This window comes from Sycon ciliatum, chromosome 6, assembly GCF_964019385.1.
Source record: "Sycon ciliatum chromosome 6, ocSycCili1.1, whole genome shotgun sequence".
Taxonomy (NCBI): domain Eukaryota; kingdom Metazoa; phylum Porifera; class Calcarea; order Leucosolenida; family Sycettidae; genus Sycon; species Sycon ciliatum.
In genome coordinates this window covers 5,424,423-5,448,429 of record NC_088648.1, presented here as the reverse complement: position 1 = coordinate 5,448,429, position 24,007 = coordinate 5,424,423, and the positions used below count along the sequence as shown (strand labels likewise).

Below are 24,007 nucleotides of genomic sequence, written 5' to 3'. Positions count from 1 at the left end.
GAAGAAGATTGTTGACCATGGCGAACAACTGCATATCCAGAGGGCACACGGCTTGCCAGAATGGGTCGGCTACATCTTCGCTAATTTTCTATCCTAACAACATTCAGCTTCGAGGTCAAGGACGACGGCATTTTTGGAAGGAAATTTCGAATTTTGGAGAAGAAGCTTGCTTTCGGAAAAATGTTCCTTTCACGCAAGGCAGCATGCCAGGTCAGGCGTGTGAACCAGGTGAACTGTGTCGGCAGATCGACGTTTACGTTCCAGGCCGACAGTTTTTTGACCAAGCCGTGAATCGCCCTCGCTCTGACTCGCCCGGCTACGAAGGAGTAATTTTACAACTCTTCAGGCCAGCTACAGGTCTCTGATGCAGAGCTGCAAGTGACGGATATCGGTCATTTGCAGCCACTACTTAGGGCCTCCTGGTCGTTGCAATCTGATACATAATATACCTCCCTCCTTTGCCTGCAGCATGCAGCCCTCGGGCCTACGGTACGGCCGGCCCTTGGCAACCGGGCCTTGGGCTGCAGGCTCGGGCAAGATTCAGCAACCATGACCTCCTAGATCCTGAGCGTGCTTGATTACATACATGTAGATCTACATAGAACGCAAGACCACGAGTTGAGTTTTCGTCACTTGGACAGCTGTGAAAAGGCAGGTGTGCAATCTTGTGAATTGTCTACAAGTATACATTGTAGTTGAGTTTTCGGACCTTCCTGGCTTTCCAGCAAGTTCAGAGCTGCCGCTGGTTTCTTGCCGCAACCTTCTGCAGTTGGATCGTCACTGGGACCGCTCTCGAACTGTAAGGTAGCTGGCCGTCAAATTTTGTTGTTAGAATGTTGGTGAAATTAATCAGCCCCCCTCCCCGAACTAAGATGTTGCCAAGTCGGCGGTTGCATGTGAAGAAGGTGGCTGCTCCGAACCTTTCCGCTTCCTCTCGACTGAATTGAAACTTGACTGACTCACAACTGCAGTCAGGAGCCCGTGCGTCCACGATAATTACCATCCAGAAACAGTCCATTTGTTAACGAATGGCAAAATCCCTACGATCAGACAGAGAAGGAAGAAAAGCACAGAGAAAGAGAAGAAAGAACAATGCTGAACGGCTATCTGTAGGGGCTGCTGAACTAGCAGTAAAGCACGTGGGGCATAGTAGGCTGTGGTGAGTGAGTTCAGTGTCAAGTCAGGCGGAAGGAAGGAAGACAAGAGCTGCAACATACTATAACCAACATCTTCATACAATAGTGGAACTCGGATTGTAATGTCACCTCTCCGGGAGGTGAAAAGCTACTTAGTATCCGGGGCTATTTCTTGTCCAAAGTTGACTCATGCAGTAACACCAATACGATATATGTGCAGTAAAGCAAAATGCTTGGACTGTTTTATTGCACTCCGATATGTCCAAGTTTGCTGCACTGTTATCTGTCGCTTGTACGCGGGCGCAGTGTACCTGTGCCCATTAGGAATGACCCCTGCTCTATGGCCTGCACTGTCAATAATGTACAAGACCCTGCCTTTAGAACAGTGACCAGGTAAGGTGGCAGTATTACCAACGCACATGGAACACATTGGATCATTCCCAAAGGACACTACATGCCCTTCTCCACTCCACACCAAACGAAAATACTTACGCGCACCGTGCAAAACAATAATACTTTAATAGCATAATAGTAGCACTCTCGATACAGGAGAAGTAATTTAGTTAATAATGGGACAAGAGAATGACACGTATGCTTATTGCTTTCTCTCGATTTGGTGCACCCGCCATTCTAAGGTGCCGAGACCTCTGGTCGGTTGAGCATGGAAGGCCCCACCAGCACCATCTCACCCCATGCTAGCCCCATGTGACTGCAGCCGAGTTCTGTACCTTGCAAAAAAACAAAAACAATTGGCAATCGGTAAGAAAAAAGGACCTATAACTTACGATAGTTGCCTAACAGTCCACTGCGGTAACGAGTTTCAAGAGGCAATATGAACTGCAATTAAATCTGATACAAGGTCTTCAATTATTCCACGGAGACAGCTGCTTTAGGTCTTGCATTCCTTTCGTTCTTTTTGTCATTGATCTTCCTCCTCCGTTGACCCAGTATTCCTGATTAAGTTTGCTTGTCTACCAATTAAGCATGTGGCATGTAACTATAAAACACACACCGTGCGGTGGGCATGATGGCTAACCGCATGCCCGTACGTGTACTTGGATTATCGCATGCCAGGGTGCGTAGTCCTCAGTCGTGTACCATAGTCCTCAGTCATGTACCGTAGCCCTCATTCATGTACTGCCCCCAGTCATGTGCGTAGCCCTCGGTCATGTACTGTAGCCCTCGGTCATGTACTGTAGCCCTCATTCACGTGCCGTAGCCCTCAGTCGTGTACCGTAGCCGTCATTCATGTACTGTAGCCCTCAGTCATGTACCGTAGCCCTCAGTGATGTACCATAGCCCTCATTCATGTACTGTCCCCCTCAGTCATTTTTTAAATTATTTTTTTAGGGCTGAAACGATCATTCAATATCTCTTAACAATCAACCAATATCATTAACGATCGATATATTGGTTTTATCGATTCTTGTCGGCTTTACCCGTGTACCTCGAACACCAGTTTATGAAGATATTCGACGATACCTTTACAACGTTAGAAATTTGTGGCTCCGCACTGCTGACATCTGTAGACATCTGGCTGGTTTATCAACATAAACTAGAGGATTTCACGTTGTTTCTAGAGCGAAGAATTTTGTCATCTCCCTCCGGCAACTGCTCTGACCTTTCCCACAAATGAACTGAAAAGACAAAGTCTTCTCTCCCGATCTCTTGCAAAGCCACAAGTCAATGTTACTGCGCTTGAAAGTACATGATTGTACTCGTATTCGCTATCGATGGAGTGCAAGGGCTAGAATACTGTCACTGATATACACGCATAAACATCGTTAGCACTCGTTTTGAACACTAACGATTATCGATTCCACTCTTAACGATCGATATGCGAGTTATCGGTATAATTGTTTCAGCCCTAATTTTTTTTACAAAATACACAGGTCTCCGGCAGGCACATGGGGCTAGCATGGGGTTAGATGGTGCTGGTGGGGCTTGCCATGCTCAACCGACCAGAGGTCTTGGCATCTTCACATGGCAGGCAGTGGCGGATTTAGAGGGGGCGAAGGGGGCACGTGCCCCCCCCCCCCTTCAGAAGCGCCGACTGACTTTTTTTTTACTGATCTCGATCGAAATCGAGCTCGCTCGCACTTCCTGTGTAGATGACAAGGCCCAGTCGCTGTACTGCATGCACTGAACACATTCATGCACTGGTTCACCGGGTCCGTAGATCGATACGCGGTACGCGTGTACTGAACTTGTGAACTGTCAACTCTCGTCGCGTCGATCTGTATTCCGCGATCCGCGATCCGTGCGCACCAGAACTACGGTTTTGGTCTAGTACTGCACTGTACTCTTAGTACGAAAACAAAGACGGTACAAGTGCAAGTACACAGTCCAAAACTTCGCATGGCAATGCGTAGATTTTCCTGCCCTTGCCTTGCAAACTTCACTTGCCTTGGCGTTCCAGAACCTCGTTGTTGTTTTACAGCAGTTCGAAAATGAAGAGAAGGAAGCAACTTACCTTGTTTGATTCGCTGCCACCTGCGAAGGAAGCTAGGACAGCTGCTAGTGGATGTGCCAATAGTGCCCATACATTTACATGTTCGAGTATCACAAAAGTCATTGTAAAAGTAAACTTGTTCCATTGAGCCTGTAGTGTGCCCCCCCCCCTTGTTTCGGATCCTGGATCCGCCACTGGCAGGCGCATGTACCGTAGCCCTCAGTCATGTGTGCAGCCTTAGTTATATACCGTAGCCCTCAGTCATGTACCGTAGCCCTCAGTCATGTGTGTAGCCTTAGTTATAAACCGTAGCCCTCAGTCATGTACCGTAGCCCTCAGTCATGTACCGTAGCCCTCATTCATGTACCGTAGCCCTCAGTTGTGTACCGTAGCCCTCAGTCATGTGCGTAGCCCTCGGTCATGTGCGTAGCCCTCGGTCATGTGCGTAGCCTTAGTCATGTGCGCAGCCCTCAGTCATGTGCGTAGCCCTCGGTCATGTGCGTAGCCCTCAGTCATGTGCGTAGCCCTCAGTCATGTGTGTAGCCTCAGTCATGTACCGTAGCCCTCAGTCATGTGCGTAGCCCTCAGCCATGTGCGTAGCCCTCAGTCATGTGCGTAGCCTTAGTCATGTACCGTAGCCCTCAGTCATGTGCGCAGCCCTCAGTCATGTGCGTAGCCCTCAGCTATGTGCGTAGCCCTCAGTCATGTGCGTAGCTCTCAGTCATGTGCGTAGCCTTAGTCATGTACCGTAGCCCTCAGTCATGTGCGTAGCCCTCAGTTATGTGCGTAGCCCTCAGTCATGTGCGTAGCCCTCAGTCATGTGCGTAGCCCTCAGTCATGTGCGTAGCCCTCAGTCATGTGCGTAGCCTTAGTTATTTACCGTAGCCCTCAGTTATGTACCGTAGCCTGCGGGCCTAATGGTTCCTGGACCACGGTGCGCAACCTCGGGCTAGCCAATAGGGCATGAATCAGCCATCGCGCACTCCGTACCATGTGCCACCGTTTACGTCAAGCACGAGTTGTACACCTTATAGTATGTCGTACCGACACATTTGATTTGAATTCTTGCATGCACTTTAATATGGTAGGTGTTGCTCAAACGAATACCAAACGAAGCGAATAGAATATTCTAAACAAGTACTGTAAAGTCTTGTTTAAAAGCAGCACTTGAATAGAAGCCGCACTTGAATAGAAGCCGCAATTTTGGGCCCATCTAATCACACATAAGCCAGGTTTTAGAGTTGACATACATAGAAATACCTGTCTCGTATAGAAGCCTGCAAAATTTCACCATGAAAGTCATAAAAACAGCGGCTTTTATACAAGACTTTACGGTATGTTGCGCAACGAAGAGTTTTCCGAATATTCTTTGCCATTTTCAAGTAGTTATTTAGGCATTGTATGTGTGGTCAGTGTTCATATATACATACCTTTACATAGAATTTAAAAAGGTAAGTGAAAATGTTTACACATAATTATGCTATGATGCTTGTGCAGTGCATACACCCACACACACACACATACACAGTATTACACACACACACGCACGCACACCTTTGACCTTTGACCTTTGACCTTTGACGCCCATCGCCGGAGGCGATGATAGCAATGCTACGGCAGAAGCCATAGCAACTTGTGCTGGGATTGCACCATTCAACAGCTTGCAAGGCTGAAGAATTGATCGTCACTATTCAGCCTGGTCTACACCATACAGCTATTTGAAGTGACTTTTTCGGGCTATTGAATCCCTATTTTTGGTCTTTTTTCCCCGCACACATCATACACACACACACGCACGCACGCACACCCACACACCATTGGACCATTGGACGCCCATCGCCGAAGGCGATGATAGCGATGCTGCAGCAGAAGCCATAGCAGCTTGTGCTGGGATTGCACCATTCAGCAACTTGCAAGGCTGAAGAATTGACCGCCACTATTCAGCCTGGTCTACACCACACAGCTATGAAGTGGCTTTTTCTGACACATACACACAGACACACAGACACACACACACACACACACACACACACACACACACACACACACACACACACACACACACACACACACACACACACACACACACACACATACACTCACACACACACATATACCCACACACCTTGACCTAGCAATGATAGCGCATTGTTATTTCTCCAGTCCACGACAGAAGAGAACTTAGAAAAGAACGACGCTTTGCTCCCAGGATGTGGTGGCTTCACGTTTGTTTCCAGCTTGACTTTTTTATCACTCCCGAAGTTCCAGATAACGCGCGGTCGTAAGCGGTTCGGACATAGTTCCACAAATTTCGTCTTTGTCGATCCATTGAAGCTATTGTGAAGTACTTTAAAGCACAGCTTACTCTTTGTCTTGCCTTTTTTGGGATCGTCTCTCAGCACATAGTCCCAAACAGACAAGCGACTGGGACGAACGGACATGACTAGGAAATGGAAACAGAAACTGCAAGTACAACTGCGCCAGATGAGGAGAGAGAAGGACTTCCGAAATGCCTCGCGCGCTTGCTTGTGTTTGTCGTCTTGCATCCATTCTGGCGCTGGGCTGTGCAACTCAATCCGTGAAGAGCTGCGAGGTCCATTCTCGGCTGCGTGTGTGAATGGAGTCTAGGCCCAGACAGATCCTGCTGGCAATTCTTTCGGCAAAATATCGAAGAATTGAAAGAGCGGAAATTGCTGGCAAAATCGGAGCAAAATATCGAAATGTTGGGTAAAATCGATGCCTGATACTTGGATTTCCTTGTTTTTTACCCGTTCAGCAGGATACACTGCCCAGGACGAGATCATGTCACCGAAATATCTCTGGGATTCACTGGGGATCGACTTGATTTTGGAAGAATTCAGGTACACATGCGTTGAACCCCGTGTTGAGAAACCGACCCTGCGATTTTTATGAAACGTTGTACGGGATTGTATGGGAAGTGGATATAATACACGTTTTCCCGGAGCAAAATGGAGCAAAATATCGAGTTTCTTGTGCCAGGCTCGGCAAAATTTCGAAGATTTCGCAGCAACATTTTTGCCTCAAAATATCGAGGAGACCGGAGCAGAATCTGTCTGGGCCTAATGGAGTCCCCGATCAAGTACAGTAGAGGTGCCAAATATGCATGCCAGTAGCAGCTATCAGTACGCGATTGACTCGATTTGTCACCTGGTTCGCTACATGCACTGCACGCACCGCGGATGTACATTCATGCACGTACTCTACATGATGCACAGCAGTACAAGGTACTTCAGTACTAGAAACCCCGATCGAACTGTACTCCTCGACTATTCGAAAACAAGCGAAGCGAAGCAAATTCCTTACAAGGCGTGCTCCGATCGAATATTCGAATAGTTCGAATATTTGTTTCATCCCTAATGGTGGGAATATCCGTGCCATAAAATGGACGTACAAAGCAAGTGTATGTCGTACCCAGTCGTGTGCTATGTAAGTCACATGGTACATAGTGCTATGTAAGTCACATGGTACATAGTGCTATGTAAGTCACATAGTACATAAGTTGTAACAGACATGAGTAGTGAAGTCCTCTAAGGTACACATTTGTAAGGTTTCAGATCTTGCAGGCTTGCACTCTGTTCCTGAACTAATCATTTATCCTCTGTGTGCTGTGCTTGCTCCATGCTTCAAGGTGATCATCCCCAATCGCATTTGGTAGAATCGACCACCCGGCTTCTTGGCAGGACCAAACATAGCTACAGGGCAAGACAATGGTATGTACCCAGGATGAACATTTCTTGTAGGATGCAGACCGAGGTTTAAAAACCTTACCTGTAATCATAGCCTAGGAGCTGTGGCATCATTATATTTTTATGATCTGCAGCAAGAAGGCAGCAATGCCTGTACCGATGGTGAAGTAAAATAAAGGTAACATAACATAATGATGTATATCACAGTGAATATCGAATATCGCGCATTCAAATCAAAGTCCAGTCGTCCAGAGCTGGAGTCTCAGCTCTTGCAACGATGGCGCTTGCCTTCACCACTTTAGAATTCGCATTATTATCCAAGAACCTTCTAAGGTGGAATGGTGTTAGTTAGCGCTATCGAGCAGTGCTCAAGCTGACTTTCATGCCATGGAATGTCTCAGCACTTCTTGTCAGTTTTGTGCTAGATTGTGCACGTCTGACTATTCAAAATCTGGTATACTAATAGTTGGTGGACTCGATCGCATAACTTGTGCCCACAATTTCCATGTTACAATTGTTTTCCTTGGCTCACCTTCTGAGTTCGTCGGATTATTACAAATGAGGGCTCTACGTCTTCAGAAAGACCTTGACTATCGACTGCAAGTATCGCTTTCACTCCTTGGTGCATAATTGGCGCAAGACGAAGCTCGAAGCCAGGGCGCGATCAAAAATGCGCATTCAAACATTTTGAGTCGCCGTCACGCTGAGAATAACTCTGATATCTTCTCGCTTACCTTTACATTTTGGGGCTGGAAATCCTTCGGGTTTTAGGTATTTCCACAGGAACTCCGTCTGGTTTCTATGAGCCACGATTTTACAAATCAGTCAGCCACTGGCGACAGATCGTGCTGCTCTTATTTGTTTGAGTTTGGAAATGTTTTCTTCATCACGGCGCGGTACACACAAATGGCGCCTGGTGTTGTAGTTTCTACGAGTGTGTAGCTGCCATCATTAGCTTTGCAGAGAGTGGTTGTTTGTGAGAAATGGCCAAAGGAGAGCAGAGATATAACAAAAGTCGTATTTTTGTAGACTGTGAAGTGACTCAATTGCGAATAAAAATGGGTAGTGAAAGGGTTAAAGGCATTTTTTTTGGATTTTAGTATGAGGACAACATTTCATTTGAAAAAGAAGGTCAGCGTGTTTCTTGTTATGCTTTGTATCAAGAGTTCATAAATATAAGTTTCCGTGCGTGTCACGGTAAGTGAAGTTAGCAACCCACCAACAATTACATTCTTACATAACTTGCATGTACTTGCCATAGCGCATGAATCACGTGCCTGTGCAGAACACACACTCCGAACTCCCGCGCCCCTGCTCGGGACCGAGCGGAGCATGCGCATTACTCTGGCTCTCGATGCTGTTTCTTCTTCATCCTTGCTGCGCCAACAGTCAGACCGCTTGACAATCTTGGCCAGTTCTTAAGCTTTGAGCACTTTCAATTTCCGAGCAACCATGTCTGAATCTCTGTCAGTGAACGATGCCAAGAAAATGCGCTCTGTAGAGCTGCGAAAAGAACTGGCGGCCCGCAATTTAGACACGACGGGGACCAAACCCAGGCTGTTGACTCGCCTGCTCGAGTCATTGGAGTTCACTGCAGTACGCGAGGACTTGGCCACCCAGGCAGCCGAGCAGAACCTACCCAAGGCAACTGCTGCTCAGTGGGACATTATCCGGGAGGAGGTCTGTGCTGCCCTTGGAAATCATGCCGCAGCTCCAGTCCCACCGGCAGCTCACGCAGCGGCATCCCCACCGGCAGCTCACGCAGCGGCACCCCCACGGCAAGCACCAGCAACTTCGCATGACGCTCTGCCTGCTCCGCATTTGGCGGCCGCCATCTCACCGCCAATGAACCCCGCAGGTAAGAGAACGTTTTATGCAACCGTGCAGAAAGCCATTCAAGATAAAGTAGTAACTGGCCAATTTGTTGAATTGGGCTCATTGTTGCCTGGACACCAGCCGCAGTTTTCTCCAGATCGACCACGACAGCTCGTACGGTGCAGTGGTCCTGGCACCTTCCAACAGGCCCTCCAGGAAGGTCGAGGACATCGACTCCTGGCTTGACGCCTGGACTGCATACTACACGATTTACGCCACAGCACACCCCTCCAGGGCCCCAGAGCTGTTTGCGTACCAGCAGATTATCCTGAAAAAAGCCCGGAAATTCCGATTTGAGGCCGTGCAGGAGTATGACCGATCATTCCGCTCACTCCTGGCCGCGGACCCAACCATGCAGTGGGACGCTATAGTCCAGGACATATACACAACTATATTTTACGCGCGGGCATTTCGTCCCTTTCGGCCCACCAGCAGCAATGACGCTCGTTCCTTTCGGCTCAACAGCGGCAACGACACGGTCGACAAAGAAGTATGCCGCCTCTTCACTCAAGGAAAGTGCGTCCGCTCCAACTGCCGCTTCGCCCACAGCTGCCTCTCTTGCGGCCGCCTCGGTCATGGCCAATCCACATGCTCTGCTGGCCAACCCTGCACCTCCAATTAGCTCACACGCGCCTTGGTCCCCTGTAAATATCCCCCTGCTGTTTGAAGAGCTATCCCAGCACCCCGATAACGATTTTGTGCATTCTCTCTGTCACGACATTGGCTATCATGGTAATAGATCCCGCCTCATCGCCCCTAATCTCCCTTCCGCACTGCTCAACCCTGTCGCTGTCTCTGCTTACCTTCAGTCAGAATGCATGCGCGGCCACATGGCCGGGCCTTATTCCCAACCCCCGTTTCCTAATATCCGATGTTCTGGCGTTGGCATCGTGCCCAAGAAGTCTGGCGGCGTACGCCTCATCATGCATTTATCTGCCCCTGGCGGCTCTAGCATTAACGATGGCATTTACCCTGACAAATGTATGCAACGTATGGCAACAATAGTGCAGGCATATATGTACCAACAACAACAGCAACCGCAGTGGAGTGTGAGCAACATTGCAGTCGTGTAGAAATCGCCTGTGTCTACTGGACCGTCGCACACCATCTCTGCTGGAGCGTCATAGTACGGTGCGAGACCCAGCCCTGGCATGCAAGCACCCCATATCGCAGTATTCACCCCAATTCCGACATACGTCGGAGGCACCGCAGCTTGACCTACGCCACGGACTGCACCAGAGGCAGCTGCACAGTTCAACATCGCCAGCAAGTTGAAGCGGATCGAAATTGCCGTGTTCACCGAGAGAGAAGCGAAAATATGAGCGCTGGAAATTCGCTTTCAGGGTTTGTGTGGACCAGCAGCCGCTCTCCACTGAATTCAAGCTGCTGCAGCTCCGACAGTACGTGGTGGTTGAGGCACTGGATGCCATCGAGAGTCTTGGCTGCTCGGCAGCAGCATTCAAGGCTGCTCTGCGGCGGCTGGAGCGACGCTTCGGTGGGAGTAGCCGGCACCTTGCGGTTAGGATGGAAGAGCTGGAGCAATCTCCACCTATTCGATCCGGTAGAGTCCAGGACCTGGAGCGCTTTACCGATTTGCTCGACATGGCGGTGGTAACATTGAAGGATGCCGGTACGCACACAGAGCTTGGTACCGGCATTCTTTACCAGCGGATCCAGCAGAAGCCGCCGGTGAACTTGTTGGCGCTGTATCGCCGTTGGATCGTCCACCACCAGAAAGACGAATCGGTCGAGGTGCTGCTGGAGTGGCTGAATACTGAGGCAGAAGTTCTTGCTGTCGCCACGGAAACTATCGAAGGCATCAGCCAGCTGCATCACGCCAGGAGCCAACCATCAACCAGCAAACAAGTCGAAATCAGCCGACTCGGACGGCAACGGCTCGTGACGCTGTGCAACCGCGCACGACCACGTTCGTGACAGCGACAAACACCGCCGGAAACATGCCGACTGCAAGGTCGACGTGCCAATGTTGCAATGACGGCGAGCACCCGATCTGGCGCTGCCCAGAGTTTCAGAAACAAACTCTAAGCCAGCGCTGGGCAGCAGCAAAGAGAAGCCAGTCGTGTTATAGATGCCTTGCGACTAGGCACAGCGGCAAGGATTACCCATGGGACCAGGAATGTGGTATTGACGGGTACACGCAGCGTCACCATCGCCTGCTGCACAGTGAGCCCCGTCAACCGCCTTCAGTGCAAACCATGCAACCGGAGAAGTTCAGTGCTGTCTCCCTCGGAAACAGCACGGAGGGAGAGGAGAAAAGAGTACGGACGGTGACATCGATTCGAACAGTCCCCGTACCGCTATGAAACGGCAAGCGGTCGCTAACAGTCAACGCGCTGCTGGACGACGCCAGCATGCACTCCTACATAGCGAGCAATGTTACAGCAGAACTCGGCCTGGTGGTATCAAGCATGTCGCTAACGATCAGCAAGCTGAATGGACAACAAGAGATCATTCACACTGTACCAGTAGTGTGCACTCTGCGAATCGTTGACGGAGCCACATCGATGACATGCGTGCACAATTGAGCAGCCAACAGGCAACATGGAGGTTGTAGACTGGCACCACCTGGAAAAGCAGTACGCACATCTAGCCAACATCGAGTTTCCGCCGCTACCGTCGAAACGCCACATTGACGTGCTTATTGGTGCAGACTATCCGGAGCTTCACATGGCGCATGAAGAGCCCTCGGGTAAAAGTCATGAGCCCGTGGCGCGTCGGACGGCATTAGGTTGGACCTGCATCGGCCAAGAAAAATCAGCACCCCCAACAGCAAGCTGCTGCTTCACAATGTTCAGCGACGGCGACCTACAGAGCAGCTTTAAGCGCCTGTGGGAAATCGAAGAAGTGAACAGCAGCACTACGAAATTCATGTCTCGCGACAAGGCGGCAGAGCAGAAATTTGCAGTGTCGTTGAAGGTGACAGACGGCCGCTACTGCATTGGCATACCCTGGACATCCAAACGTCCAGTCATGCCTGAAAGCCGAGCGAAGGCACTTGGCCGTCTGCACAGCTTGGAAAAGAGGCTGCGACAGGACTCAGCAGCAGCAACAGCATACAGCGATGTAATCCGCAAGTACCTAGCCAATGGGTACATTCAACGAGTGCCTGACAAAGAGTGTGGAGGTTCTGTAAACGAATGGTACTTTCCACACTTCGCCATCATCCGTGAAGATAAGGCCACCACGGAGACGCAGCTGGCATCAGCAATGGTGTAGCGCTGAACGATGTTATCAGCGCTGATATCAAGCTGCAGCAATCGTTACCGAAGGTACTCCTGCGCTTCCGGCAGAACAAGGTCGCCATCATCTGCGACATCCAGGAGATGTATCTCCAGATATCCCTGGCTCCGGAGGGCAGGCCATTCAATCTCTTTCTGTGGCGGGATAATGAGCAGGAACCGGCCACATACGAGTTCAATCGAGTGGTCTTCGGCGTTTCCTGGGGCAGAACGTGGCAAGGCACAATGCCCATCAGCATGCCGACACCTCCTCGTGCAGCGGAAACAGTCCTTGAGTCAACGTACATGGATGACTCCATGATCTCTGTTCGAAGGGATGAGGAAGGCAATGAGCTCGTAACGCAGTTGTCGGCATTGTAGCACAAAGCCAGTGTGCACCCGCCCAAACGGCTGAGCAACTCCACGGCAGCACTGCAGACCATCCCTGAGGAGGATCACGCTAAGGAGATCAACCTCACGAAGGGAGAGCTGCCGAATGTGAAGACACTGGGAATCCTCTGGCTTGCAGAAGATGACCAGTTCACATTCCAACTGCAGGTATCGGAGATCGGCTCTAACCCAACGAAGCGTGCGTTTCTCAGCGCAACTGCAAGTCTATTTGACCCACTTGGATTCCTCACACCGTACCTCATTCAAGCAAAGATCCTGCTGCAAGAGGTGTGGCTTTGTGAAGCAGCATGGGACGAGCAACTGCCCCCAGCAATTGTCAAGAAGGCTCTCGGCTGGCTAGAGCAGGTGACGGAGCTATCAACAGTATGTGTACCACGCTGCCTAACGGCCACGGTGTGTACAGCAATCAGCAGCCAGCTTCACGTGTTCTCAGATGCGTCCGAGATCGCATACGGAGCAGTCGCGCATCTTGTCAGTCACTATGACACTGGAGAAGTAAAGTCCGTGTGGCACCAGTGACTACTGTCAGCGTTCCGCGGCTTGAACTATTGGCGGCAACAACCCGAGCAAAGCTCGCCACATCATCCGCCGAGTCACTGAACCTCGACCCCCAGGCAACGACGCTATGGTCGGACAGCAGCAACATTCTGCACTGGATCACCAACTACAGCCACACCTTCGAGCAGTTTGTGGCTAGATGAGTGGGAGAGATTCAAAGGCAAACCAATCCTACCCAGTGGCGGTATGTGCCCGCCTCGCTCATTCCAGCCAACCTGGTCTCTCGAGGAATGTCAGTGCAAGAGTTTGCGGGAAGCAGTTTATAGTGGAATGGTCCCAGCTTCTTGGGTTGTTGTTGTTGATTTTTATTTTACTTCGCAAGGCCAAACGGGCAATGGTGCCCAATTCTATGGAAGCGAATTTCAAAAGGGAGAGAGCTACGGGGAGAGAGAGAGAGAGAGAGAGAGAGAGAGAGAGAGTGAGAGGGGGGGGGGGGGAGGGAGGGAGATGATAAGCAATTTTGCAGCGTCAAGTTCACCTGAAAGTGAATGGCCAGTTCAGCCGGAATTGAAGCCCTGTCCATCAAGTCCGAAGTTGAAGAAAGTCAACCAACCAATGGACGAGTCCATCGAACTGACTGTGGTGACCGTTGACCAATGCCACAGCGAGCTGAATCGTCTAGAGGCAAGCCGCTACTCCGACTGGGCACGATTGTGCCGTATTCATGCTTGGTGTATGCGATTCGCTACGAATTGCTCAGTACCACCCACACAGCGAGAGTTTGACGAATTAGCGCCACAAGCGATCCGAGACTCTGAGGAGTTCAACATCAAGGGAGCGCAGCAACAGTCGCTACCAGAGTATGCTGCAGTTAATGCAGGCAAGCCGACCCCTGCAACCAGCAAGCTGGTCTCGCTCAAGCCGATGATTGACGACACTGGCCTGCTACGCGTCGTAGGTCGACTATACCACATGCAGACTTCTTGATTGCAGAACATCGCAATCCGATCGTCCTACTACGGGGAGATCATGTGAGTCAGCTGATCGTCAAGGCATGTCATGAACAAGGATATCATGCGTTTGGTGTCAGCCACACGCTAGCCGAACTCTCATCGCGCTACTGGATCATCGCTGGCCGCGAAGAGGTGCGAGCTTGGGAAGCCAAGTGTGCGAGATGCGTCTGGAACCGCACGAAGCCGGCATTGCAGGTGATGGCGCCACTACCTAAGGTCCGAGTCAGGCTGCCGCTTAGCGCATTCAGCCGAGTCTCCGTAGACTACGCCGGACAGTTTATGACAATGCAGGGTTGCTGCAAGCCACAACACAAGCGGTATCTGTGCTTTTTGACCTGCTTGCAGATGAGAGCGGTACATCTCGAGCTGTCATACGCGTTGACAACGGACTCGTTCCTGCAGGCGTACGTTCGCTTCACCAATCGACGGGGAGCACCGTTCGAAGTCATCTCCTACAATGGCACCAATTTCATCGGCGCCACCAATGAGCTTCCTCAGCTAGTGAAGCAGCTTGATGCAGAGGCAATTCAGCGGCAGACAGCACATCAGCAGACAAGCTGGCGTTTCAACCCTCCAGCCGCACCACATCTCGGTGGAGTGCATGATGCATCAGTAAAATCGGCAAAGCGTGCTATCTCGGCGATTCTGAAGAACGTGGAGGCCACAGACGAGGAGCTATTGTCTGTTATCGTTGGCGCGGAGGCGCTCATGAACTCACGGCCACTGTCCCATGTGTCGGCAGATGGTCGTGACCCGACTCCGCTAACACCCAACCATTTCCTGTATGGCCAGATCGGTAATCGGTTTGCGCTAGCAGGAGTGGACGAGATCGAGTTCAACCCTCGGCAACGCTGGCGCATAGTGCAAGAACGCCTTCTGCACTTTTGGCGGAGATGGATGCAGAAAGTCATGCCAGAGCTGAACCGGCGACTCAAGTGGAGGACGGCCGAGACAGACCTCAAGGTCGACGACATCGTTTTAGTGATGTCCCAAGACAACCAACGAGGCACTTAGCCAATGGGTCGTGACACTGAAGTGCGCCCTGGTTGAAACGGACACGTGCGAGTTGTGAAGATCAAGGTGGGCGACAAGACTTACACCCGCCCAATCGTTCATCTTTGCAAGCTGTTCTGTGAGTAGCTCCTTGTTTCGCCTCTTTCAGAACAACAATCAATTTTCGTATTTTTTGATCACTGTGAATTTCGGCACAATGAGAAGGGCGAGAAATGTTTAAAAGAAGACTATCTCTTTTTAGTTGTTACTATAATCGAGTGGCACATTCGAACTACAATTCTACGAGTGTTGGTTTAAAATTACGTTACGAATTTGAGCAATTGTTACGTTGTAGAGCAGGTACGAACAATTAATATTTACATACTCACCGGTTTTTCGTTTCAGAGTCCCGCGTTGTGACTCCGAGAGCTAATTTCTATTTTGTTTGCCTTGTATTGTCTGACTAGGGGCGCTGTCACCCCGTCGGGTGTGAGTACCCTTGGACAGAAGCACTTCCACTGAACGACAAGAGTTCATTGTGTTTTCCTCTTCTGCTTCTGTTGCACAGTTTGAATGTGTGCTTTTTCGTACTCTGCTCACGATCGAACCATGAGCGGGTCGATCTCCATAATATATCTTCCGTTGCCATGAGTTTCCGGTTTTTTTTAATCGGTTTTTGTTATCAGAGCTAAATATTGCGACAGAGCTTTCGGCCATAAGCTCTAGCTCTCGAGATCTCTCTCACAATCACGTTCGAAAACGTGAAGCGTAAAAATACTTAATTGTTGCCATGACTAGCATTAGTACGCGTTGCGTACTCACTCGTTGCTTGGCACGTTTATATTTATTTTTTATTTTTTACTATGTTCACATAACCAGCTCTAAAAGAAAAAAATGTCGGGAACGACAATGGTACGGAGACTAGGACAAATGTGACAACTGCTTGCAGCGCATCTTTCTTCTGTTGCAACCCAGTGCCTGCGTGCACGGTACGGGATTTGCGATTGCCACATCAGCTTGTGTGTGCCGTTGTGGTTCGTTGTTCTTTATTCCTTATTCTTTATTCTCACGATGGCACCATCGCCAATAAGAGATAAATTTATGAGAAAGTAAGAAGCTGTGGGTGGAGCTGTGGGTTATGCAGTTGGAAAGTGATTTTGTTGTTTTGTTCTTTGTTGAATTGAGTGTGAAGAAGGGCTGAGGCTTCCTGCAGCTTCATCCTTCTGCTGCTTCTTCTCCGTGTCCCCCCCCCCCCCTCCCCATACTAGGTGACATAGTTCGCATCTTTTTTTTGGCGCTACACTCTGCGTATAATATATACTGCTCTTGTGTGGCTTCCACGGTATTCATTGTTATTACCTGACGATGGCCAAGTGCCGAAACGTTTAAAAAATAACGGAACTGGTTCGGATGTGATGTGCAGCGCTATGGGAATGGGTGTGTCCACCCGAATTCCTTTCATTGAATTCAGTGGTCGTTAAAAGCTGAGAAAGAACGGGTTGTTGACAGGGCGCGGTTTTGATGTGCATGCCCTCTGTCATTCCAACTAACGGTTATAAGCAAAATACTAGACGTGATGCAGCTAAGCATCAGGTCGTTGAATGTCAGGATCTCATCAGTCGGTTTTTGTGCTAAGTGTTGCACATTTTTGACTCAACAGTATTCTGCTTATAACCGTTAGTGTTGGACAAAACGGATAACTTGTAAACGTATCTCGGATGGTGAGCCAATTAAATTATGGTCAGAAAGGGGACAAAATGATACGAATGTCTCAGTACTCCTTTGTCAGTTTTGTTCCATTTTGTCACACTCGCTGGCTGTATAAGATCTGGTTACATTGGTGGACAGTTAGTCATAACTCGTAACATTTTGTCCTCCTTTTTCACCATAATTGTAAATTTATGGTCCTCTTTTTTAATTTTAATCCTTGGCTCTCCATCCGAGTTAGCTAAAGATACTACAATATTCATGAATGCACACACCGCGCAAAAGAACTAACTCTACTACCACAATAAAACAAATTGAAGACAAAACTAGAGAGCTTGGAAGCTCAGGGCCCTACGCTATGCTTTTTTGCCTAGCTCATCATGCATGTTATTAGAACTGATGGAACTTTCTCTTTGGCCCCAACTTCGTTGCGGTCTTATAGTGTTTTACGTCGACCATGACGGCTACAATTCCCAACCAAACCACAACGAACTGATCGGCTATATCATTGTATTGCAAAAAGTATCCATCTGTTCGAATAACATGCGTGATGAGCTAGGCAACAAAGCATAGCGTAGGGCCCTGAGCGAAAGAAATATGAGCCGTCAGATGCAAAAAGGTACCTTATGACGTTTTGCTCGCAGTTGAGAAAATCGCGTTCGAAAAAGTATTTTCTGTGAATATGTGATCGATAGTCCGGATAGTTTCCAGGGTAACTCGGTGATGAATTGAGATTTTTGGACCTGGTTTTTTGCACGACACTCTCCTGACCAGGTTGTATCTGAAACAATCGTTAACTCAATTTGGCCAAAAATGTCATAAGGTACCTTTTTGCATCTGACGGCTCATATATTTTCTCTTTGCATTCGAGGGTAATACAATACCGTCTACCACCTTGATGACCTAGGCAAAAAAAGCATAGAGATGTTATAAATTTTTCATTTCTCCTACTTCCTCCGCGTCATTAAAATTGTCGCTTCGCACATCGCAATATTTGTGACTTGGCTCGTCTTAGTCAGACTGTCTGAATCGCTGTTTTCGAACACTGATACGACCCTTCCTGCGCAATGTCTACTTGTCACTGAAGCCGTGGTGGTCTCGGACTTTGTCGAAGCTCTCTTCCGCACCAAGCAAATTCATCGTGCTCCGCAATATTCCGCCCCAGAGCGCATATCGTTTTCTGGAGTTCGTGCCATCCCACATCGTTCGCATGGGCATTTATCAAGACTGCAAGCTCGGGTAGAAGAATCCTGGTATCTCTCCTGAATACGCAATGCTGAAGTTGACGATGGCAAGAACAAAGTGGTCTCAAATTCCTTAAATGTGCTACTGGTGGGGCATGTTGCTGCGAAGGTAGCAGGTCTGAAACACCAACAAAATTAGCGAAGCGTATGCCAAGGAAAGAAGGTGCAGAACTGCTTACCCTATCCCGCTGGAAGGTAGTTACAGTGTACTTGAAAAATGCTAGCTTGCCTTCATCGCCTGCCACTTGGAGGCGTGGATCGCTTGAAAACAAAGTTTCTTGGCCTGAATTTGAACGCGCATCTTGTTCAGCGTATTGTTGAGTGCTGAAGGGTCTGCCTCAAACTCTGATGAAGATGTCGACCTTAGCTGCAAGTGCAGCGAAGCAGTGGGCCAAAAACTAAAGCTTGGTCCGTCGACAATGCTCTGCCTCAATTTCTAGCTGATTTCTTAGCCCTTCGAGTGGACAAAATAAATTCGAAAAATTGCTCTGGGAAGCGATAATTTTAATGACGCGGAGGAAGTATGTCATTTCAAGACATAACCTGGGATTCGAACCCACACTATCGCCCTGCATGCATTCCTCCCATACACTTCGCATACATACTCATTCTTCTAAGTTGCTTCACGTTATGATCTTACATTTGACAGTCCTATTTGAATACATCTATTGTGGCCAGCTGTCTTTGATGGTACGGTACGGGACAGGTATGGGATAGTGCAAGGCATGCCGATGTCACAAACAAACAAACACGGAATTAAAGCTGCGTGGACCCTGGCTAGCGCCAGACGTTACTGAAGTAATGTATTTTGCATAGCTATGGGAATAAAGCTATGAATAATAATAACTGTGCATGTCGTCGTTGTCATCGCATCGACAAGAGTTTTTTTTGTCTTTTATAAGGTTTTATTATTGCTATTGATGTAGCTCTGAGCTACTGATTAGAGCAGGAAAAAACTGGTCTCTACTCTAAGAAGAGACATGAAGAAGACTAGCGAAAAGCTGCTTGTAGAGCAACAAAATATAAAGTCGGCAAGTTCTTGCTGGGAACGGCGCTACATTCGGATCACTGGATCCATACTAGGCTCAAGCGATTCCTCAGGGGTCAGCGCGAAGGCAGAAATAGGCATGCGGGTACAGCCAGAAATGGACGTGTGTACACATAGGAGAGCAAGGGAAGCGCAACGCGAGCTGTAGCCGCCAGAAACGGATACATGCGCAGAAAGGGGAGCACACCGCGACATGCACGGCAGCCAGAAACGGATACATGCGCAGAAAGAGAGCACACCGCGACATGCATGGCAGCCAGAAATGGATACATGCGCAGAAAGGGGAGCACACCGCGACATGCACGGCAGCCAGAAGCGGATACATGCATACAACAGAGAGCAAGTAGAGCACACTGCTAGCTGCAGGACAGCCAGACATGGCTTGGTGCATACAAAAGGGAATCGCTTGGTGCCAAAAAAGGGGGCACATAAATGATCACGACTGATGTTCGTGACAGTGCACTCATTACTTCCGACACACACGGCAAGGTAGGTCTAGAGGTTTCCAAGAATGCCACCTTGCCCTGTCTTGTGTGTCAGAGTAACAAGTGTGAAGTTAGTATTAATCTATTAGTGCTGACACCTTTTCCTTCGAAATTGGATTGGCCTCCAATTTTTTCCTTAGTATTGATCATTGATCATACCTTCTTTTTTTTAAATTGTTATCTCCATGTTGATTATTACAAGAGAGAATGTTATAATATCTCTCACAATATGTAAACGGCCATCCCTGGTTAGTTAATGAAGTACGCCATGGGCGTTTGTGCTTGCGCTGTGTTTAGCATCTCCTCTTGTCTCACCTTCTATCTCCTCTGTCTTTCTTAGCTTTTTGATTCTCTCCCCTTGCTAATGCTTTTCCCACTTTTTTGAGAAAGCAAAACACCCTTGCAATCGAGCACTATGATGGAGGTAGAATTGATCGAAATTTGTAGTTTCAGATTGCTAAAGAAGTATCTGAGTAAGAAAGTTGGCAAATTCAGTCTTTGTAATGATTAGAACTTTTACCCCAGAAGTGAACAATTGATCTGTGAGCTGCTGGGAGTGCTTGATGTCATAGATAGAGCTTAGAATATAGCAGCAGACACAGCAGAGGATGATGTCATAGATAGAACTTAGAACATATTATTATTATCTTCATTCTCACGATGGCCGTAGCCAATAAGAGAGAGACAGTACTATGTGTTATCAACCAGAGTGGATGCAATAAACCGGGAGAAACAGTGGCTAGTGGCAGCCGTGGTTTGGGTGCTTCTTTTAAGTAAAGACGAGGAAAGAAGTATATCCCTTGCGAAGGCAGCACACATAGCAGCAGACACAGCAGAGGATGATGTCATAGATAGAGCTAAGAACATAGCAGCAGACACAGCAGAGGATGATGTCATAGATAGAGCTTAGAACATAGTAGACGCAGCATAGGATGTTCAGGTTGAGGTTTGTTGTAAATCCGAGCTTCGCGCACATTTGTAAACGACTTGCAGTCTATTCCCTTGGTAACTCTATGCAAACAAAGAAAACATTATTCTCCCTTCATATCATCTGATGAGAGTATCACGATGAAAATTACTGATGTCAACAAAGTGACAATCAACCCACTGCCTATTGAGCAAGCTATTTCCAATCAACATTACATAGCTAACAGTCCAACCATTGCCTTCTGATTTTTTTGCTCCAGGAGTGTTGTACGTTACTTTGCATCTTGGCAATTTTGGCGCTGGCAATGGTAGATTTTTCAAAACCACAACCATTTCAACAATTTCAATTACCAATATTTGCACGATTTACAGATAAATGCAATTGTGCAACTTCCCGTAAGTAACCTAAAGTGCAAGACAACAAACTAGACAACCCACAGCCTCACCCACAGGATCTCACCTTCTCCTAAACTTATCTCTTATTGGCCATGGTGCCATCGTGAGAAAAAATAATTCAAAAACAAAGTGTTATTCAATTATGCTATGAGATGACTTACACAGCAAAAGCAACAATTTTCAAGCAAAGGCAAGAAGAAGGACAGTTGCAAATTGGTTTGAATGAAATTGGTTCGAATGGATGTCATGGCGAAGTCCGAAGCGTTCATCACCCTAAAAGATCATAAGAAAAGATTCGCAAAAGACCTTCCATGCCGCTTGATCAACCTAGCCAAGCCAGAAATGGGAAGAATCAGCAAGGCAATTCTGGAGCGTGTGACGAAGGATGAGCAGTCTGCAACACAATTCTGTCCAGTATGGATTTACTCACGACTCCCAAGTTCAGACTTTGCGGGGTTGATATGCCTGCATGGGAGGTTGTTGGCGAAGCGATCCTTGTGTTCCTTCAAACTCACAAATGCCTCTGACTTTGCCATTGCGTCGACCCGGTCGCTGATATTCAGCCGCTCCGCGAACTGCGGTGCTTCTTGATTAATGCCGGTGTATGTTGTGTCCAGTGCTTGTCTATAATTGGCCGGGACGTTGTCTCTCAGCAGTTTCTCGTAGTGGCGCTTGCTTACTTTGTATAAGTTTTTTTTGCTTTGTCGGCTTTCACTATAATGTCATCCGTGTCTGTTAGCGATTTGACGTCCTCCCTCATTTGCCGCTGGAATGGGTCCGACACATTTCTGAATTCCAGGTCCGCTACCAAGTTCAAAAGTTCGTCTTCAAATGCCTTTAGCTGCGGCACTAGCGGTGGCGTCTTCTGGCTTGGGAAACCATATGTCTCAGTCTCCTGCACTCTGGTCTCGCCGTTGAGAAAGAAGAACGCCTTCCACCTCATCCGGCGTATTACACTCTCCACTCATGGCCAGCAATCGAGGACATCTGAGAGTTGTAATTTTTGTACTCCTCCGAGGTGTGATTTTTGGCGTGCTGGGCCAAGCACAAGGAAGCCATCTGCAAAAAAACTGCAGAAAATGGTTGTTGTTTGATCCTTTGGTGTAACCTTTGTTTCTAGTCGAAGCTAGTTGCTGTTTGGAGCAGAAACGCTGAAATTGACTATTTTCTGCATGTACTCATACATGTACTCATGTACTCAGGCATGCAGTCTCACTCGTATTTTAGCTCTTTTTTCTGGAATGGATGCTGCTCTGCGCCCCTTGATGAACATTTCCTGCGCTCGTGGAGCAGCTGAAAAGGACCATTTGTATGTCTGGTTCCTGGTTTGAAAGTGGAGAGTCGACTTTTGTGCCTTGGAAAAGGAGTAGAGAGCGATAAAGGTACGTCTGTGGCTTATTTTTGAGTGCTCCTCGTACATTTTTGATCGTGATAGAAATTCTCAGACCAAAGTCAGACCAAAGTCAGCGCGATGATGGCCGTAGAGTTTTCTTGTGGATTTTTTAGTTGTTTCATCTCGTATCTATGTCAGTATCGTGATGGTGAAGTGGAGAGGGTGATTTTCTTCCTCTAGGCTTCGTTCGGCCGACTTTGGTTCATCCTCGTTGAAAAGTGATCCTGAAAAAAAAGTCGATTCGCAAAATTATGTTGATTTTGAATGTACGTGATGACATGCGATTGCTGGCTATGTTCTGCACCAGACGCTTTCGGTAGGAGTCTGCTGATGGGATGGGTATATTCTCGAGGGAATACCCGAGGTCCGCCCGTCTTGATGGGTCCATAGCTGCGGTACCTGAGAAAGAGTGCTCAATCTATAAAAGAGTGCCTTCACACAGGGGGAAGTGGTCTCGTCCACCACAAAAAGGGCTCAACAGCACTGGGGTGCACTGGAGCTAGTACACAATGGAAGCGGTCCTCACCAATAAAACACAATCCGTTGCTCCTCCGAGTTTCTTGAGTTTTTCAATCGTCAGGCAACTTTTTCTAACTAAAGCAGGGCTGTCAGGTCCACTAAAGATATACACAACCACACAGCAGGTGCACAAAAAGAAAGCGTGAAGCTTGAAGAGTGAAGAGATGCTGCTAGGTGGAGACAATGTAAAAATTTAATATTGATATCAATTGTTCATTATTGTAACAAGCGCTGAATTCGAAGAAAGAAAAATTCGAGGGGTTCGCATACCGGGCAGGTCAAGAACAAAGAGTGGTACAACTCCCTCGTCAAGAACCAACTTTCGGCTTCCGTGGGACGCCACCACCCCATGATCAACAAGCGCTGAACGGAACGCGTAAATCTGGAGTTCACTAGCACATGCCTGGCGTCAGGGGATGCAAGTCCCCCATTGCTGTGCGATATTTCCGTTAACCCTTGACACAACAATAATGGTGCAGTATGTCTGGTTCCATTGGTCATCAGGTTGCTCTGTCCATGTCCGGTTTTACGTTATTCCGTTATAATTAGCGAGCCAGTGATTGTTTGCATGGCGACATTTGGCGATGATTTCGCTTCGCTTGTTGAGGATTTTGGTCTTGTCAGCAGTGAGTATACCCACCTTCTCCGTGGTGCAAAGGCAACATCTCTTCGTTGCGGGGTTGTAGGAGCTGGCCTTGTCCTTGATCCTCCAGGACAGGTGATACTCTTTGTTGTCAGTTTTCTTTTGCCAGAGGTGTGTGGAGAGCTCCGTGTTGGTGCGGTATTGGTGCAGATTGTACAGCACATTCTCAGTCTGATGGAAAGCAGCAGCGAGCGTCTCCAGTATGTTGACTCTGACCTCTATGGTTTGCAGAAACTAGACCCACAATGTGCATTGACCTGTGTGGATTTGACACCATACCGACTCGGCCTAAAGCGTAAACGTGCATATGCGTTCGCGACG

At 48.3% G+C, this 24,007-nt stretch overlaps 1 long non-coding RNA gene across 1 annotated transcript; it reads left to right on the top strand.

The window, feature by feature from the left end:
- Window positions 1-485: 485 nt before the first annotated feature.
- Window positions 486-21,094, top strand: LOC135819233 (uncharacterized). The gene is made up of 3 exons (XR_010553877.1): window positions 486-799; window positions 7,238-7,319; window positions 20,996-21,094. It is a non-coding gene; the product is annotated as an uncharacterized LOC135819233 (long non-coding RNA).
- The last annotated feature ends 2,913 nt before the right edge of the window (window positions 21,095-24,007 follow it).